This window comes from Triturus cristatus, chromosome 1_1 (assembly GCF_964204655.1).
Source record: "Triturus cristatus chromosome 1_1, aTriCri1.1, whole genome shotgun sequence".
Classification (NCBI taxonomy): Eukaryota; Metazoa; Chordata; class Amphibia; order Caudata; family Salamandridae; genus Triturus; species Triturus cristatus.
This window is the reverse complement of record NC_140579.1, coordinates 394,443,356-394,461,453: the sequence shown is the minus strand read 5'-3', so window position 1 is coordinate 394,461,453 and position 18,098 is coordinate 394,443,356.

Below are 18,098 nucleotides of genomic sequence, written 5' to 3'. Positions count from 1 at the left end.
AAAGCCTGGCTTCAAAAGGGGTCCGTGAATGTACATCTGCAGGCCTGCTTTGGGAGCCAGTATGGGTGGATCCATATTGAGTGGAGAGCCTGGCTTCATCAGGGGTCCCTGAATGTACATCTGCAGGCCTGCTTTGTGAGCCAGTATGGGTGGATCCATATTGAGTGGAGAGCCTGGCTTCAACTGGGGTCCGTGAATGTACATCTGCAGGCCTGCTTTGTGAGCCAGTATGGATGGATCCATATTGAGTGGAGAGACTGGCTTCAACAGGGGTCCGTGAATGTACATCTGCAGGCCTGCTTTGGGAGCCAGTATGGATGGATCCATATTGAGTGGAGAGCCTGGCTTCAACAGGGGTCCGTGAATGTACACCTGCAGGCCTGCTTTGGGAGCCAGTATGGATCGATCCATAACGAGTGGAAAGCCTGGCTTCAACTAGGGTCCGTGAGTGTACATCTGCAGGCCTGCTTTGGGAGCCAGTATGGATGGATCCATATTGAGTGGAATGCCTGGCTTCAACAGGGGTCCGTGAGTGTACATCTGCAGGCCTGCTTTAGGAGCCAGTATGGATGGATCCATATTGAGTAGAAAGCCTGGCTTCAACAGTGGTCTGTGAGTGAACATCTGCAGGCCTGCTTTGGGAGCCAGTATGGATGGATCCATATTGAGTGGAAAGCCTGGCTTCAACAGGGGTCTGTGAATGTACATCTGCAGGCCTTATTTGGGAGACAGTATGGATGGATCCATATTGAGTGGAAAGCCTGGCTTCAACAGGGGTCTGTGAATGTACATCTGCAGGACTGCTTTGGGAGCCAGAATGGATGGATCCATATTGAGTGGGAAGCCTGGCTTCAACAGGGGTCCCTGAATGTACATCTGCAGGACTGCTTTGTGAGCCAGTATGGATGGATCCATATTGAGTGGAAAGCCTGGCTTCAACAGGGGTCCGTGAATGTACATCTGCAGGCCTGGCTTTGGGAGCCAGGATGGATGGATCCATATTGAGTGGAAAACCTGGCTTCAACAGGGGTCGGTGAATGTACATCTGCAGGCCTGCTTTAGGAGCCAGTATGGATGGATCCATATTGAGTGGAAAGCCTGGCTTCAACAGGGGTCTGTGAATGTACATCTGCAGGCCTGCTTTGGGAGCCAGTATGGATGGATCCATATTGAGTGGAAAGCCTGGCTTCAACAGGGGTCTGTGAATGTACATCTGCAGGCCTGCTTTGGGGGCCAGAATGGATGGATCCATATTGAGTAGACAGCCTGGCTTCAACAGGGGTCCCTGAATGTACATCTGCAGGCCTGCTTTGTGAGCCAGTATGGATGGATCCATATTATGTGGAAAGCCTGGCTTCAACAGGGGTCCGTGAATGTACATCTGCAGGCCTGCTTTGGGAGCAAGTATGGATGGATCCATATTGAGTGGAATGCCTGGCTTCAACAGGGGTCTCTGAGTGTACATCTGCAGGCCTGCTTAGGGAGCCAGTATGGATGGACCCATATTGAGTGGAAAGCCTGGCTTCAACAGGGGTCCATGAGTGTACATCTGCAGGCCTGCTATGGGAGCCAGTATGGATGGATCCATATTGAGTGGAAAGCCTGGCTTCAGCAGGGTCTCTGAATGTACATCTGCAGGCCTGCTTTGGGAGCCAGTATGGATGGATCCATATTGATTGGAAAGCCTGGCTTCCACAGGGGTCCGTGAATGTACATCTGCAGGCCTGCTTTGTGAGCCAGTATGGGTGGATCCATATTGAGTGGAGAGCCTGGCTTCATCAGGGGTCCCTGAATGTACATCTGCAGGCCTGCTTTGTGAGCCAGTATGGGTGGATCCATATTGAGTGGAGAGCCTGGCTTCAACCGGGGTCCGTGAATGTACATCTGCAGGCCTGCTTTGTGAGCCAGTATGGATGGATCCATATTGAGTGGAGAGCCTGGCTTCAATAGGGGTCCGTGAATGTACATCTGCAGGCCTGCTTTGGGAGCCAGTATGGATGGATCCATATTGAGTGGAGAGCCTGGCTTCAACAGGGGTCCGTGAATGTACACCTGCAGGCCTGCTTTGGGAGCCAGTATGGGTGGATCCATAACGAGTGGAAAGCCTGGCTTCAACTAGGGTCCGTGAGTGTACATCTGCAGGCCTGCTTTGGGAGCCAGTATGGATGGATCCATGTTGAGTGGAATGCCTGGCTTCAACAGGGGTCCGTGAGTGTACATCTGCAGGCCTGCTTAAGGAGCCAGTATGGATGGATCCATATTGAGTGGAAAGCCTGGCTTCAACAGTGGTCTGTGAGTGTACATCTGCAGGCCTGCTTTGGGAGCCAGTATGGATGGATCCATATTGAGTGGAAAGCCTGGCTTCAACAGGGGTCTGTGAATGTACATCTGCAGGCCTGCTATGGGAGCCAGTATGGATGGATCCATATTGAGTGGAAAGCCTGGCTTCAACAGTGGTCCGTGAATGTATATCTGCAGGCCAGCTTTGGGAGCCAGTATGGATGTATCCATATTGAGTGGAAAGCCTGGCTTCAACAGGGGTCTGTGAGTGTACATCTGCAGGCCTGCTTTGGGAGCCAGTATGGATGGATCCATATTGAGTGAAAAGCCTGGCTTCAAAAGGGGTCCGTGAGTGTACATCTGCAGGCCTGCTTTGGGAGCCAGCATGGATGGATCCATATTGAGTGGAAAGACTGGCTTCAACAGGGGTCCCTGAATGTACATCTGCAGGCCTGCTTTGTGAGCCAGTATGGATGGATCCATATTGAGTGGAAAGCCTGGCTTCAACAGGGGTCCGTGAATGTACATCTGCACGCCTGCTTTGGGAGCCAGTATGGATGGATCAATATTGAGTGGAAAGCCTGGCTTCAACAGGGGTCCATGAATGTACATCTGCAGGCCTGGCTTTGGGAGCCAGTATGGATGTATCCATATTGAGTGGAAAACTTAGCTTCAACAGGGGTCGGTGAATGTACATCTGCAGGCCTGCTTTGGGAGCCAGTGTGGGAGGATCCATATTGAGTGGAGAGCCTGGCTTCAACAGGGGTCCCTGAATGTACATCTGCAGGCCTGCTTTGTGAGCCAGTATGGGTGGATCCATATTGAGTGGAGAGCCTGGCTTCAACTGGGGTCCGTGAATGTACATCTGCAGGCCTGCTTTGTGAGCCAGTATGGATGGATCCATATTGAGTGGAAAGCCTGGCTTCAACAGGGGTCCGTGAGTATACATCTGCAGGCCTGCTTTGGGAGCCAGTATGGATGGATCCATATTGCGTGGAGAGCATGGATTCAACAGGGTCTCTGAATGTACATCTGCAGGCCTGCTTTGGGAGCCAGTATGGATGGATTCATATTGAGTGGAAAGCCTGGCTTCAAAATGGGTCCCTGAATGTACATCTGCAGGCCTGCTTTTTGAGCCAGTATCGGTGGATCCATCTTGAGTGGAAAGCCTGGCTTCAACAGGGGTCCCTGAATGTACATCTGCAGGCCTGCTTTGGGAGCCAGTATGGATGGATCCATATTAAGTGGAAAGCCTGGCTTCAACAGGGGTCCGTGAATGTACATCTGCAGGCCTGCTTTGGGAGCCAGTATGGATGGATCCATATTGAGTGGAAAGCCTGGCTTCAACAGGGGTCTGTGAATGTACATCTGCAGGCCTGCTTTGGGAGCCAGTATGCATGGATCCATATTGAGTGGAAAGCCTGGCTTCAACAGGGGTCCGTGAATGTACATCTGCAGGCCTGCTTTGGGAGCCAGTATGGATGGATCCATATTGAGTGGAAAGCCTGGCTTCAACAGGGGTCTGTGAATGCACATCTGCAGGCCTGCTTTGAGAGCCAGTATGGATGGATCCATATTGAGTGGAAAGCCTGGCTTCAACAGGGGTCCATGAGTGTACATCTGCAGGCCTGCTATGGGAGCCAGTATGGATGGATCCATATTGAGTGGAAAGCCTGGCTTCAACAGTGGTCCGTGAATGTATATCTGCAGGCCTGCTTTGGGAGCCAGTATGGATGGATCCATATTGAGTGGAAAGCCTGGCTTCAACAGGGGTCTGTGAATGCACATCTGCAGGCCTGCTTTGAGAGCCAGTATGGATGGATCCATATTGAGTGGAAAGCCTGGCTTCAACAGGGGTCCATGAGTGTACATCTGCAGGCCTGCTTTGGGAGCCAGTATGGATGGATCCATATTGAGTGGAAAGCCTGGCTTCAACAGGGGTCTGTGAATGTACATCTGCAGGCCTGCTTTGGGAGCCAGTATGCATGGATCCATATTGAGTGGAAAGCCTGGCTTCAACAGGGGTCCGTGAATGTACATCTGCAGGCCTGCTTTGGGAGCCAGTATGGATGGATCCATATTGAGTGGAAAGCCTGGCTTCAACAGGGGTCTGTGAATGTACATCTGCAGGCCTGCTTTGAGAGCCAGTATGGATGGATCCATATTGAGTGGAAAGCCTGGCTTCATAAGGGGTCCCTGAATGTACATCTGCAGGCCTGCTTTGGGAGCCAGTATGGATGGATCCATATTGAGTGGAAAGCCTGGCTTCAACAGGGGTCTGTGAATGTACATCTGCAGGCCTGCTTTGGGAGCCAGTATGCATGGATCCATATTGAGTGGAAAGCCTGGCTTCAACAGGGGTCCGTGAATGTACATCTGCAGGCCTGCTTTGGGAGCCAGTATGGATGGATCCATATTGAGTGGAAAGCCTGGCTTCAACAGGGGTCTGTGAATGCACATCTGCAGGCCTGCTTTGAGAGCCAGTATGGATGGATCCATATTGAGTGGAAAGCCTGGCTTCAACAGGGGTCCATGAGTGTACATCTGCAGGCCTGCTATGGGAGCCAGTATGGATGGATCCATATTGAGTGGAAAGCCTGGCTTCAACAGTGGTCCGTGAATGTATATCTGCAGGCCTGCTTTGGGAGCCAGTATGGATGGATCCATATTGAGTGGAAAGCCTGGCTTCAAAAGGGGTCTGTGAGTGTACATCTGCAGGCCTGCTTTGGGAGCCAGTATGGATGGATCCATATTGAGTGAAAAGCCTGGCTTCAAAAGGGGTCCGTGAATGTACATCTGCAGGCCTGCTTTGGGAGCCAGTATGGGTGGATCCATATTGAGTGGAGAGCCTGGCTTCATCAGGGGTCCCTGAATGTACATCTGCAGGCCTGCTTTGTGAGCCAGTATGGGTGGATCCATATTGAGTGGAGAGCCTGGCTTCAACCGGGGTCCGTGAATGTACATCTGCAGGCCTGCTTTGTGAGCCAGTATGGATGGATCCATATTGAGTGGAGAGACTGGCTTCAACAGGGGTCCGTGAATGTACATCTGCAGGCCTGCTTTGGGAGCCAGTATGGATGGATCCATATTGAGTGGAAAGCCTGGCTTCAACAGGGGTCCCTGAATGTACATCTGCAGGCCTGCTTTGTGAGCCAGTATGGATGGATCCATATTGAGTGGAAAGCCTGGCGTCATCAGGGGTCCGTGAATGTACATCTGCAGGCCTGCTTTGGGAGCCAGTATGGATGGATCCATATTGAGTGGAAAGCCTGGCTTCAACAGGGGTCCGTGAGTGTACATCTGCAGGCCTGCTTTGGGAGCCAGTATGGATGGATCCATATTGAGTGGAAAGCCTGGCTTCAACAGGGGTCTGTGAATGTACATCTGCAGGCCTGCTATGGGAGCTAGTATGGATGGATCCATATTGAGTGGAAAGGCTGGCTTCAACAGGGGTCCGTGAATGTACATCTGCAGGCCTGCTTTGGGAGCCAGTATGGATGGATCCATATTGAGTGGAAAGCCTGGCTTCAACAGGGGGCCGTGAATGTACATCTGCAGGCCTGCTTTGGGAGCCAGTATGGATGGATCCATATTGAGTGGAAAGCCTGGCTTCAACAGGGAACCGTGAATGCACATCTGCAGTCCTGCTATGGGAGCCAGGATGGATGGATCCATATTGAGTGGAAAGCCTGGCTTCAACAGGGGTCCGTGAATGTACATCTGCAAGCCTGCTTTGGGAGCCAGTATGGATGGATCCATATTGAGTGGAAAGCCTGGCTTCAACAGGGGTCCGTGAGTGTACATCTGCAGGCCTGCTTTGGGAGCCAGTATGGATGGATCCATATTGAGTGGAAAGCCTTGCTTCAACAGGGGTCCGTGAAAGTACATCGGCAGGCCTGCTTTGGGAGCCAGTATGGATGGATCCATATTGAGTGGAAAGCCTGGCTTCAACAGGGGTCTGTGAATGTACAGCTGCAGGCCTGCTTTGGGAGTCAGTATGGATGGATCCATATTGAGTGGAAAGCCTGGCTTCAACAGGGGTCCCTGAATGTACATCTGCAGGCCTGCTTTGGGAGCCAGTATGGATGGATCCATGTTGAGTGGAGAGCCTGGCTTCGACAGGGGTCCGTGAATGTACATGTACAGGCCTGCTTTCTGAGCCAGAATGGATGGACCATATTGAGTGGAAAGCCTGGCTTCAATAGGGGTCCGTGAATGCACATCTGCAGGCCTGCTTTGTGAGCCAGTATGGATGGATCCATATTGAGTGGCACGCCTGGCTTCAACAGGGGTTCCTGAATGTACATCTGCAGTCCTGCTTTGGGAGCCAGTATGGATGGATCCATATTGAGTGGAGAGACCGGCTTCAACAGGGGTCCCTGAATGTACATCTGCAGGCCTGCTTTGGGAGCCAGTATGGATGGATCCATATTGAGTGGAAAGCCTGGCTTCAACAGGGGTCCCTGAATGTACATCTGCAGGCCTGCTTTGAGAGCCAGTATGGATGGATCCATATTGAGTGGAAAGCCTGGCTTCAACAGGGGTCCGTGAGTGTACATCTGCAGGCCTGCTTTGAGAGCCAGTATGGATGGACCATATTGAGTGGAGAGCCTGGCTTCAACAGGGGTCCATGAGTGTACATCTGCAGGCCTGCTTTGAGAGCCAGTATGGATGGACCATATTGAGTGGAAAGCCTGGCTTCAACAAGGGTCCCTGAATGTACATCTGCAGGCCTGGCTTTGGAAGCCAGTATGGATGGATCCATATTGAGTGGAAAGCCTGGCTTCAACAGGGGTCCGTGAATGTGCATCTGCAGGCCTGGCTTTGGGAGCCAGTATGGATGGATCCATATTGAGTGGACAACCTGGCTTCAACAGGGGTCCGTGAGTGTACATCTGCAGGCCTGCTTTGGGAGCCATTATGGATGGATCCATATTGAGTGGAAAGCCTGGCGTCATCAGGGGTCCGTGAATGTACATCTGCAGGCCTGCTTTGGGAGCCAGTATGGATGGATCCATATTGAGTGGAAAGCCTGGCTTCAACAGGGGTCCGTGAGTGTACATCTGCAGGCCTGCTTTGGGAGCCAGTATGGATAGATCCATATTGAGTGGAAAGCCTGGCTTCAACAGGGGTCTGTGAATGTACATCTGCAGGCCTGCTATGGGAGCCAGTATGGATGGATCCATATTGAGTGGAAAGCCTGGCTTCAACAGGGGTCCGTGAATGTACATCTGCAGGCCTGCTTTGGGAGCCAGTATGGATGGATCCATATTGAGTGGAAAGCCTGGCTTCAACAGGGGGCCGTGAATGTACATCTGCAGGCCTGCTTTGGGAGCCAGTATGGATGGATCCATATTGAGTGGAAAGCCTGGCTTCAACAGGGAACCGTGAATGCACATCTGCAGCCCTGCTATGGGAGCCAGTATGGATGGATCCATATTGAGTGGAAAGCCTGGCTTCAACAGGGGTCCGTGAATGTACATCTGCAAGCCTGCTTTGGGAGCCAGTATGGATGGATCCATATTGAGTGGAAAGCCTAGCTTCAACAGGGGTCCGTGAGTGTACATCTGCAGGCCTGCTTTGGGAGCCAGTATGGATGGATCCATATTGAGTGGAAAGCCTTGCTTCAACAGGGGTCCGTGAATGTACATCTGCAGGCCTGCTTTGGGAGCCAGTATGGATGGATCCATATTGAGTGGAAAGCCTGGCTTCAACAGGGGTCCGTGAATGTACAGCTGAAGGCCTGCTTTGGGAGTCAGTATGGATGGATCCATATTGAGTGGAAAGCCTGGCTTCAACATGGGTCCCTGAATGTACATCTGCAGGCCTGCTTTGTGAGCCAGTATCGGTGGATCCATATTGAGTGGAAAGCCTGGCTTCAACAGGGGTCCCTGAATGTACATCTGCAGGCCTACTTTGGGAGCCAGTATGGATGGATCCATATTGAGTGGAAAGCCTGGCTTCCACAGGGGTCCGTAAATGTACATCTGCAGGCCTGCTTTGTGAGCCAAAATGGATGGATCCATATTGAATGGAAAGCCTGGCTTCAACAGGTGTCCGTGAATGCACATTTGGAGGCCTGCTTTGGGAGCCAGTATGGATGGATCCATATTGAGTGGAAAACCTGGCTTCAACAGGGGTCCCTGAATGTACATCTGCAGGCCTGCTTTGGGAGCCAGTATGGATGGATCCATGTTGAGTGGAGAGCCTGGCTTCGACAGGGGTCCGTGAATGTACATGTGCAGGCCTGCTTTCTGAGCCAGAATGGATGGACCATATTGAGTGGAAAGCCTGGCTTCAATAGGGGTCCCTGAATGTACATCTGCAGGCCTGCTTTGGGAGCCAGTATGGATGGATCCATATTGAGTGGAAAACCTGGCTGCAACAGGGGTCCCTGAATGTACATCTGCAGGCCTGCTTTGGGAGCCAGTATGTATGGATCCATATTGATTGGAAAGCCTGGCTTCAACAGGGGTCCGTGAGTGTACATCTGCAGGCCTGCTTTGAGAGCCAGTATGGATGGACCATATTGAGTGCAAAGCCTGGCTTCAACAGGGGTCCGTGAGTGTACATCTGCAGGCCTGGCTTTTGAAGCCAGTATGGATGGATCCATATTGAGTGGAAAGCCTGGCTTCAACAGGGGTCCGTGAATGTGCATCTGCAGGCCTGGCTTTGGGAGCCAGTATGGATGGATCCATATGGAGTGGACAACCTGGCTTCAACAGGGGTCCGTGAGTGTACATCTGCAGGCCTGCTTTGGGAGCCATTATGGATGGATCCATATTGAGTGGAAAGCCTAGCTTCAACAGGGGTCCGTGAGTGTACATCTGCAGGCCTGCTTTGGGAGCCAGTATGGATGGATCCATATTGAGTGGAAAGCCTTGCTTCAACAGGGGTCCGTGAATGTACATCTGCAGGCCTGCTTTGGGAGCCAGTATGGATGGATCCATATTGAGTGGAAAGCCTGGCTTCAACAGGGGTCCGTGAATGTACAGCTGCAGGCCTGCTTTGGGAGTCAGTATGGATGGATCCATATTGAGTGGAAAGCCTGGCTTCAACATGGGTCCCTGAATGTACATCTTCAGGCCTGCTTTGTGAGCCAGTATCGGTGGATCCATATTGAGTGGAAAGCCTGGCTTCAACAGGGGTCCCTGAATGTACATCTGCAGGCCTACTTTGGGAGCCAGTATGGATGGATCCATATTGAGTGGAAAGCCTGGCTTCCACAGGGGTCCGTGAATGTACATCTGCAGGCCTGCTTTGTGAGCCAAAATGGATGGATCCATATTGAATAGAAAGCCTGGCTTCAACAGGGGTCCGTGAATGCACATTTGGAGGCCTGCTTTGGGAGCCAGTATGGATGGATCCATATTGAGTGGAAAACCTGGCTTCAACAGGGGTCCCTGAATGTACATCTGCAGGCCTGCTTTGGGAGCCAGTATGGATGGATCCATGTTGAGTGGAGAGCCTGGCTTCGACAGGGGTCCGTGAATGTACATGTGCAGGCCTGCTTTCTGAGCCAGAATGGATGGACCATATTGAGTGGAAAGCCTGGCTTCAATAGGGGTCCCTGAATGTACATCTGCAGGCCTGCTTTGGGAGCCAGTATGGATGGATCCATATTGAGTGGAAAGCCTGGCTTCAACAGGGGTCCCTGAATGTACATCTGCAGGCCTGCTTTGGGAGCCAGTATGTATGGATCCATATTGATTGGAAAGCCTGGCTTCAACAGGGGTCCGTGAGTGTACATCTGCAGGCCTGCTTTGAGAGCCAGTATGGATGGACCATATTGAGTGGAAAGCCTGGCTTCAACAGGGGTCCGTGAGTGTACATCTGCAGGCCTGGCTTTTGAAGCCAGTATGGATGGATCCATATTGAGTGGAAAGCCTGGCTTCAACAGGGGTCCGTGAATGTGCATCTGCAGGCCTGGCTTTGGGAGCCAGTATGGATGGATCCATATGGAGTGGACAACCTGGCTTCAACAGGGGTCCGTGAGTGTACATCTGCAGGCCTGCTTTGGGAGCCATTATGGATGGATCCATATTGAGTGGAAAGCCTGGCTTCAACAGGGGTCTGTGAATGTATATCTGCAGGACTGCTTTGGGAGCCAGAATGGATGGATCCATATTGAGTGGGAAGCCTGGCTTCAACAGGGGTCCCTGAATGTACATCTGCAGGACTGCTTTGTGAGCCAGTATGGATGGATCCATATTGAGTGGAAAGCCTGGCTTCAACAGGGGTCCGTGAATGTACATCTGCAGGCCTGGCTTTGGGAGCCAGGATGGATGGATCCATATTGAGTGGAAAACCTGGCTTCAACAGGGGTCGGTGAATGTACATCTGCAGGCCTGCTTTAGGAGCCAGTATGGATGGATCCATATTGAGTGGAAAGCCTGGCTTCAACAGGGGTCTGTGAGTGTACATCTGCAGGCCTGCTTTGGGAGCCAGTATGGATGGATCCATATTGAGTGGAAAGCCTGGCTTCAACAGGGGTCTGTGAATGTACATCTGCAGGCCTGCTTTGGGTGCCAGTATGGATGGATCCATATTGAGTGGAAAGCCTGGCTTCAACAGGGGTCTGTGAATGTACATCTGCAGGCCTGCTTTGGGAGCCAATGGATGGATCCATATTGAGTGGACAGCCTGGCTTCAACAGGGGTCCCTGAATGTACATCTGCAGGCCTGCTTTGTGAGCCAGTATGGATGGATCCATATTATGTGGAAAGCCTGGCTTCAACAGGGGTCCGTGAATGTACATCTGCAGGCCTGCTTTGGGAGCCAGTATGGATGGATCCATATTGAGTGGAAAGCCTGGCTTCAACAGGGGTCCGTGAGTGTACATCTGCAGGCCTGCTTTGGGAGCCAGTATGGATGGATCCATATTGAGTGGAAAGCCTTGCTTCAACAGGGGTCCGTGAAAGTACATCGGCAGGCCTGCTTTGGGAGCCAGTATGGATGGATCCATATTGAGTGGAAAGCCTGGCTTCAACAGGGGTCTGTGAATGTACAGCTGCAGGCCTGCTTTGGGAGTCAGTATGGATGGATCCATATTGAGTGGAAAGCCTGGCTTCAACAGGGGTCCCTGAATGTACATCTGCAGGCCTGCTTTGGGAGCCAGTATGGATGGATCCATGTTGAGTGGAGAGCCTGGCTTCGACAGGGGTCCGTGAATGTACATGTACAGGCCTGCTTTCTGAGCCAGAATGGATGGACCATATTGAGTGGAAAGCCTGGCTTCAATAGGGGTCCGTGAATGCACATCTGCAGGCCTGCTTTGTGAGCCAGTATGGATGGATCCATATTGAGTGGCACGCCTGGCTTCAACAGGGGTTCCTGAATGTACATCTGCAGTCCTGCTTTGGGAGCCAGTATGGATGGATCCATATTGAGTGGAGAGACCGGCTTCAACAGGGGTCCCTGAATGTACATCTGCAGGCCTGCTTTGGGAGCCAGTATGGATGGATCCATATTGAGTGGAAAGCCTGGCTTCAACAGGGGTCCCTGAATGTACATCTGCAGGCCTGCTTTGAGAGCCAGTATGGATGGATCCATATTGAGTGGAAAGCCTGGCTTCAACAGGGGTTTGTGAGTGTACATCTGCAGGCCTGCTTTGAGAGCCAGTATGGATGGACCATATTGAGTGGAGAGCCTGGCTTCAACAGGGGTCCGTGAGTGTACATCTGCAGGCCTGCTTTGAGAGCCAGTATGGATGGACCATATTGAGTGGAAAGCCTGGCTTCAACAAGGGTCCCTGAATGTACATCTGCAGGCCTGGCTTTGGAAGCCAGTATGGATGGATCCATATTGAATGGAAAGCCTGGCTTCAACAGGGGTCCGTGAATGTGCATCTGCAGGCCTGGCTTTGGGAGCCAGTATGGATGGATCCATATTGAGTGGACAACCTGGCTTCAACAGGGGTCCGTGAGTGTACATCTGCAGGCCTGCTTTGGGAGCCATTATGGATGGATCCATATTGAGTGGAAAGCCTGGCGTCATCAGGGGTCCGTGAATGTACATCTGCAGGCCTGCTTTGGGAGCCAGTATGGATGGATCCATATTGAGTGGAAAGCCTGGCTTCAACAGGGGTCCGTGAGTGTACATCTGCAGGCCTGCTTTGGGAGCCAGTATGGATAGATCAATATTGAGTGGAAAGCCTGGCTTCAACAGGGGTCTGTGAATGTACATCTGCAGGCCTGCTATGGGAGCCAGTATGGATGGATCCATATTGAGTGGAAAGCCTGGCTTCAACAGGGGTCCGTGAATGTACATCTGCAGGCCTGCTTTGGGAGCCAGTATGGATGGATCCATATTGAGTGGAAAGCCTGGCTTCAACAGGGGGCCGTGAATGTACATCTGCAGGCCTGCTTTGGGAGCCAGTATGGATGGATCCATATTGAGTGGAAAGCCTGGCTTCAACAGGGAACCATGAATGCACATCTGCAGCCCTGCTATGGGAGCCAGTATGGATGGATCCATATTGAGTGGAAAGCCTGGCTTCAACAGGGGTCCGTGAATGTACATCTGCAAGCCTGCTTTGGGAGCCAGTATGGATGGATCCATATTGAGTGGAAAGCCTGGCTTCAACAGGGGTCCGTGAGTGTACATCTGCAGGCCTGCTTTGGGAGCCAGTATGGATGGATCCATATTGAGTGGAAAGCCTTGCTTCAACAGGGGTCCGTGAATGTACATCTGCAGGCCTGCTTTGGGAGCCAGTATGGATGGATCCATATTGAGTGGAAAGCCTGGCTTCAACAGGGGTCCGTGAATGTACAGCTGCAGGCCTGCTTTGGGAGTCAGTATGGATGGATCCATATTGAGTGGAAAGCCTGGCTTCAACATGGGTCCCTGAATGTACATCTGCAGGCCTGCTTTGTGAGCCAGTATCGGTGGATCCATATTGAGTGGAAAGCCTGGCTTCAACAGGGGTCCCTGAATGTACATCTGCAGGCCTACTTTGGGAGCCAGTATGGATGGATCCATATTGAGTGGAAAGCCTGGCTTCCACAGGGGTCCGTGAATGTACATCTGCAGGCCTGCTTTGTGAGCCAAAATGGATGGATCCATATTGAATGGAAAGCCTGGCTTCAACAGGGGTCCGTGAATGCACATTTGGAGGCCTGCTTTGGGAGCCAGTATGGATGGATCCATATTGAGTGGAAAACCTGGCTTCAACAGGGGTCCCTGAATGTACATCTGCAGGCCTGCTTTGGGAGCCAGTATGGATGGATCCATGTTGAGTGGAGAGCCTGGCTTCGACAGGGGTCCGTGAATGTACATGTGCAGGCCTGCTTTCTGAGCCAGAATGGATGGACCATATTGAGTGGAAAGCCTGGCTTCAATAGGGGTCCCTGAATGTACATCTGCAGGCCTGTTTTGGGAGCCAGTATGGATGGATCCATATTGAGTGGAAAGCCTGGCTTCAACAGGGGTCCCTGAATGTACATCTGCAGGCCTGCTTTGGGAGCCAGTATGTATGGATCCATATTGATTGGAAAGCCTGGCTTCAACAGGGGTCCGTGAGTGTACATCTGCAGGCCTGCTTTGAGAGCCAGTATGGATGGACCATATTGAGTGGAAAGCCTGGCTTCAACAGGGGTCCGTGAGTGTACATCTGCAGGCCTGGCTTTTGAAGCCAGTATGGATGGATCCATATTGAGTGGAAAGCCTGGCTTCAACAGGGGTCCGTGAATGTGCATCTGCAGGCCTGGCTTTGGGAGCCAGTATGGATGGATCCATATGGAGTGGACAACCTGGCTTCAACAGGGGTCCGTGAGTGTACATCTGCAGGCCTGCTTTGGGAGCCATTATGGATGGATCCATATTGAGTGGAAAGCCTGGCTTCAACAGGGGTCTGTGAATGTATATCTGCAGGACTGCTTTGGGAGCCAGAATGGATGGATCCATATTGAGTGGGAAGCCTGGCTTCAACAGGGGTCCCTGAATGTACATCTGCAGGACTGCTTTGTGAGCCAGTATGGATGGATCCATATTGAGTTGAAAGCCTGGCTTCAACAGGGGTCCGTGAATGTACATCTGCAGGCCTGGCTTTGGGAGCCAGGATGGATGGATCCATATTGAGTGGAAAACCTGGCTTCAACAGGGGTCGGTGAATGTACATCTGCAGGCCTGCTTTAGGAGCCAGTATGGATGGATCCATATTGAGTGGAAAGCCTGGCTTCAACAGGGGTCTGTGAGTGTACATCTGCAGGCCTGCTTTGGGAGCCAGTATGGATGGATCCATATTGAGTGGAAAGCCTGGCTTCAACAGGGGTCTGTGAATGTACATCTGCAGGCCTGCTTTGGGAGCCAGTATGGATGGATCCATATTGAGTGGAAAGCCTGGCTTCAACAGGGGTCTGTGAATGTACATCTGCAGGCCTGCTTTGGGAGCCAATGGATGGATCCATATTGAGTGGACAGCCTGGCTTCAACAGGGGTCCCTGAATGTACATCTGCAGGCCTGCTTTGTGAGCCAGTATGGATGGATCCATATTATGTGGAAAGCCTGGCTTCAACAGGGGTCCGTGAATGTACATCTGCAGGCCTGCTTTGGGAGCAAGTATGGATGGATCCATATTGAGTGGAATGCCTGGCTTCAACAGGGGTCCGTGAGTGTACATCTGCAGGCCTGCTTTGGGAGCCAGTATGGATGGACCCATATTGAGTGGAAAGCCTGGCTTCAACAGGGGTCCATGAGTGTACATCTGCAGGCCTGCTATGGGAGCCAGTATGGATGGATCCATATTGAGTGGAAAGCCTGGCATCAGCAGGGTCTCTGAATGTACATCTGCAGGCCTGCTTTGGGAGCCAGTATGGATGGATCCATATTGAGTGGAAAGCCTGGCTTCATAAGGGGTCCCTGAATGTACATCTGCAGGCCTGCTTTGGGAGCCAGTATGGATGGATCCATATTGAGTGGAAAGCCTGGCTTCAACAGGGGTCTGTGAATGTACATCTGCAGGCCTGCTTTGGGAGCCAGTATGGATGGATCCATATTGAGTGGAAAGCCTGGCTTCAACAGGGGTCCGTGAATGTGCATCTGCAGGCCTGGCTTTGGGAGCCAGTATGGATGGATCCATATTGAGTGGACAACCTGGCTTCAACAGGGGTCCGTGAGTGTACATCTGCAGGCCTGCTTTGGGAGCCATTATGGATGGATCCATATTGAGTGGAAAGCCTGGCGTCATCAGGGGTCCGTGAATGTACATCTGCAGGCCTGCTTTGGGAGCCAGTATGGATGGATCCATATTGAGTGGAAAGCCTGGCTTCAACAGGGGTCCGTGAGTGTACATCTGCAGGCCTGCTTTGGGAGCCAGTATGGATGGATCCATATTGAGTGGAAAGCCTGGCTTCAACAGGGGTCTGTGAATGTACATCTGCAGGCCTGCTATGGGAGCCAGTATGGATGGATCCATATTGAGTGGAAAGGCTGGCTTCAACAGGGGTCCGTGAATGTACATCTGCAGGCCTGCTTTGGGAGCCAGTATGGATGGATCCATATTGAGTGGAAAGCCTGGCTTCAACAGGGGGCCGTGAATGTACATCTGCAGGCCTGCTTTGGGAGCCAGTATGGATGGATCCATATTGAGTGGAAATCCTGGCTTCAACAGGGAACCGTGAATGCACATCTGCAGTCCTGCTATGGGAGCCAGTATGGATGGATCCATATTGAGTTGAAAGCCTGGCTTCAACAGGGGTCCGTGAATGTACATCTGCAAGCCTGCTTTGGGAGCCAGTACGGATGGATCCATATTGAGTGGAAAGCCTGGCTTCAACAGGGGTCCGTGAGTGTACATCTGCAGGCCTGCTTTGGGAGCCAGTATGGATGGATCCATATTGAGTGGAAAGCCTTGCTTCAACAGGGGTCCGTGAATGTACATCTGCAGGCCTGCTTTGGGAGCCAGTATGGATGGATCCATATTGAGTGGAAAGCCTGGCTTCAACAGGGGTCTGTGAATGTACAGCTGCAGGCCTGCTTTGGGAGTCAGTATGGATAGATCCATATTGAGTGGAAAGCCTGGCTTCAACAGGGGTCCCTGAATGTACATCTGCAGGCCTGCTTTGGGAGCCAGTATGGATGGATCCATGTTGAGTGGAGAGCCTGGCTTCGACAGGGGTCCGTGAATGTACATGTACAGGCCTGCTTTCTGAGCCAGAATGGATGGACCATATTGAGTGGAAAGCCTGGCTTCAATAGGGGTCCGTGAATGCACATCTGCAGGCCTGCTTTGTGAGCCAGTATGGATGGATCCATATTGAGTGGCACGCCTGGCTTCAACAGGGGTTCCTGAATGTACATCTGCAGTCCTGCTTTGGGAGCCAGTATGGATGGATCCATATTGAGTGGAGAGACCGGCTTCAACAGGGGTCCCTGAATGTACATCTGCAGGCCTGCTTTGGGAGCCAGTATGGATGGATCCATATTGAGTGGAAAGCCTGGCTTCAACAGGGGTCCCTGAATGTACATCTGCAGGCCTGCTTTGGGAGCCAGTATGGATGGATCCATATTGAGTGGAAAGCCTGGCTTCAACAGGGGTCCGTGAGTGTACATCTGCAGGCCTGCTTTGAGAGCCAGTATGGATGGACCATATTGAGTGGAGAGCCTGGCTTCAACAGGGGTCCGTGAGTGTACATCTGCAGGCCTGCTTTGAGAGCCAGTATGGATGGACCATATTGAGTGGAAAGCCTGGCTTCAACAAGGGTCCCTGAATGTACATCTGCAGGCCTGGCTTTGGAAGCCAGTATGGATGGATCCATATTGAGTGGAAAGCCTGGCTTCAACAGGGGTCCGTGAATGTGCATCTGCAGGCCTGGCTTTGGGAGCCAGTATGGATGGATCCATATTGAGTGGACAACCTGGCTTCAACAGGGGTCCGTGAGTGTACATCTGCAGGCCTGCTTTGGGAGCCATTATGGATGGATCCATATTGAGTGGAAAGCCTGGCGTCATCAGGGGTCCGTGAATGTACATCTGCAGGCCTGCTTTGGGAGCCAGTATGGATGGATCCATATTGAGTGGAAAGCCTGGCTTCAACAGGGGTCCGTGAATGTACATCTGCAAGCCTGCTTTGGGAGCCAGTATGGATGGATCCATATTGAGTGGAAAGCCTGGCTTCAACAGGGGTCCGTGAGTGTACATCTGCAGGCCTGCTTTGGGAGCCAGTATGGATGGATCCATATTGAGTGGAAAGCCTTGCTTCAACAGGGGTCCGTGAATGTACATCTGCAGGCCTGCTTTGGGAGCCAGTATGGATGGATCCATATTGAGTGGAAAGCCTGGCTTCAACAGGGGTCTGTGAATGTACAGCTGCAGGCCTGCTTTGGGAGTCAGTATGGATGGATCCATATTGAGTGGAAAGCCTGGCTTCAACATGGGTCCCTGAATGTACATCTGCAGGCCTGCTTTGTGAGCCAGTATCGGTGGATCCATATTGAGTGGAAAGCCTGGCTTCAACAGGGGTCCCTGAATGTACATATGCAGGCCTACTTTGGGAGCCAGTATGGATGGATCCATATTGAGTGGAAAGCCTGGCTTCCACAGTGGTCCGTGAATGTACATCTGCAGGCCTGCTTTGTGAGCCAAAATGGATGGATCCATATTGAATGGAAAGCCTGGCTTCAACAGGGGTCCGTGAATGCACATTTGGAGGCCTGCTTTGGGAGCCAGTATGGATGGATCCATATTGAGTGGAAAACCTGGCTTCAACAGGGGTCCCTGAATGTACATCTGCAGGCCTGCTTTGGGAGCCAGTATGGATGGATCCATGTTGAGTGGAGAGCCTGGCTTCGACAGGGGTCCGTGAATGTACATGTGCAGG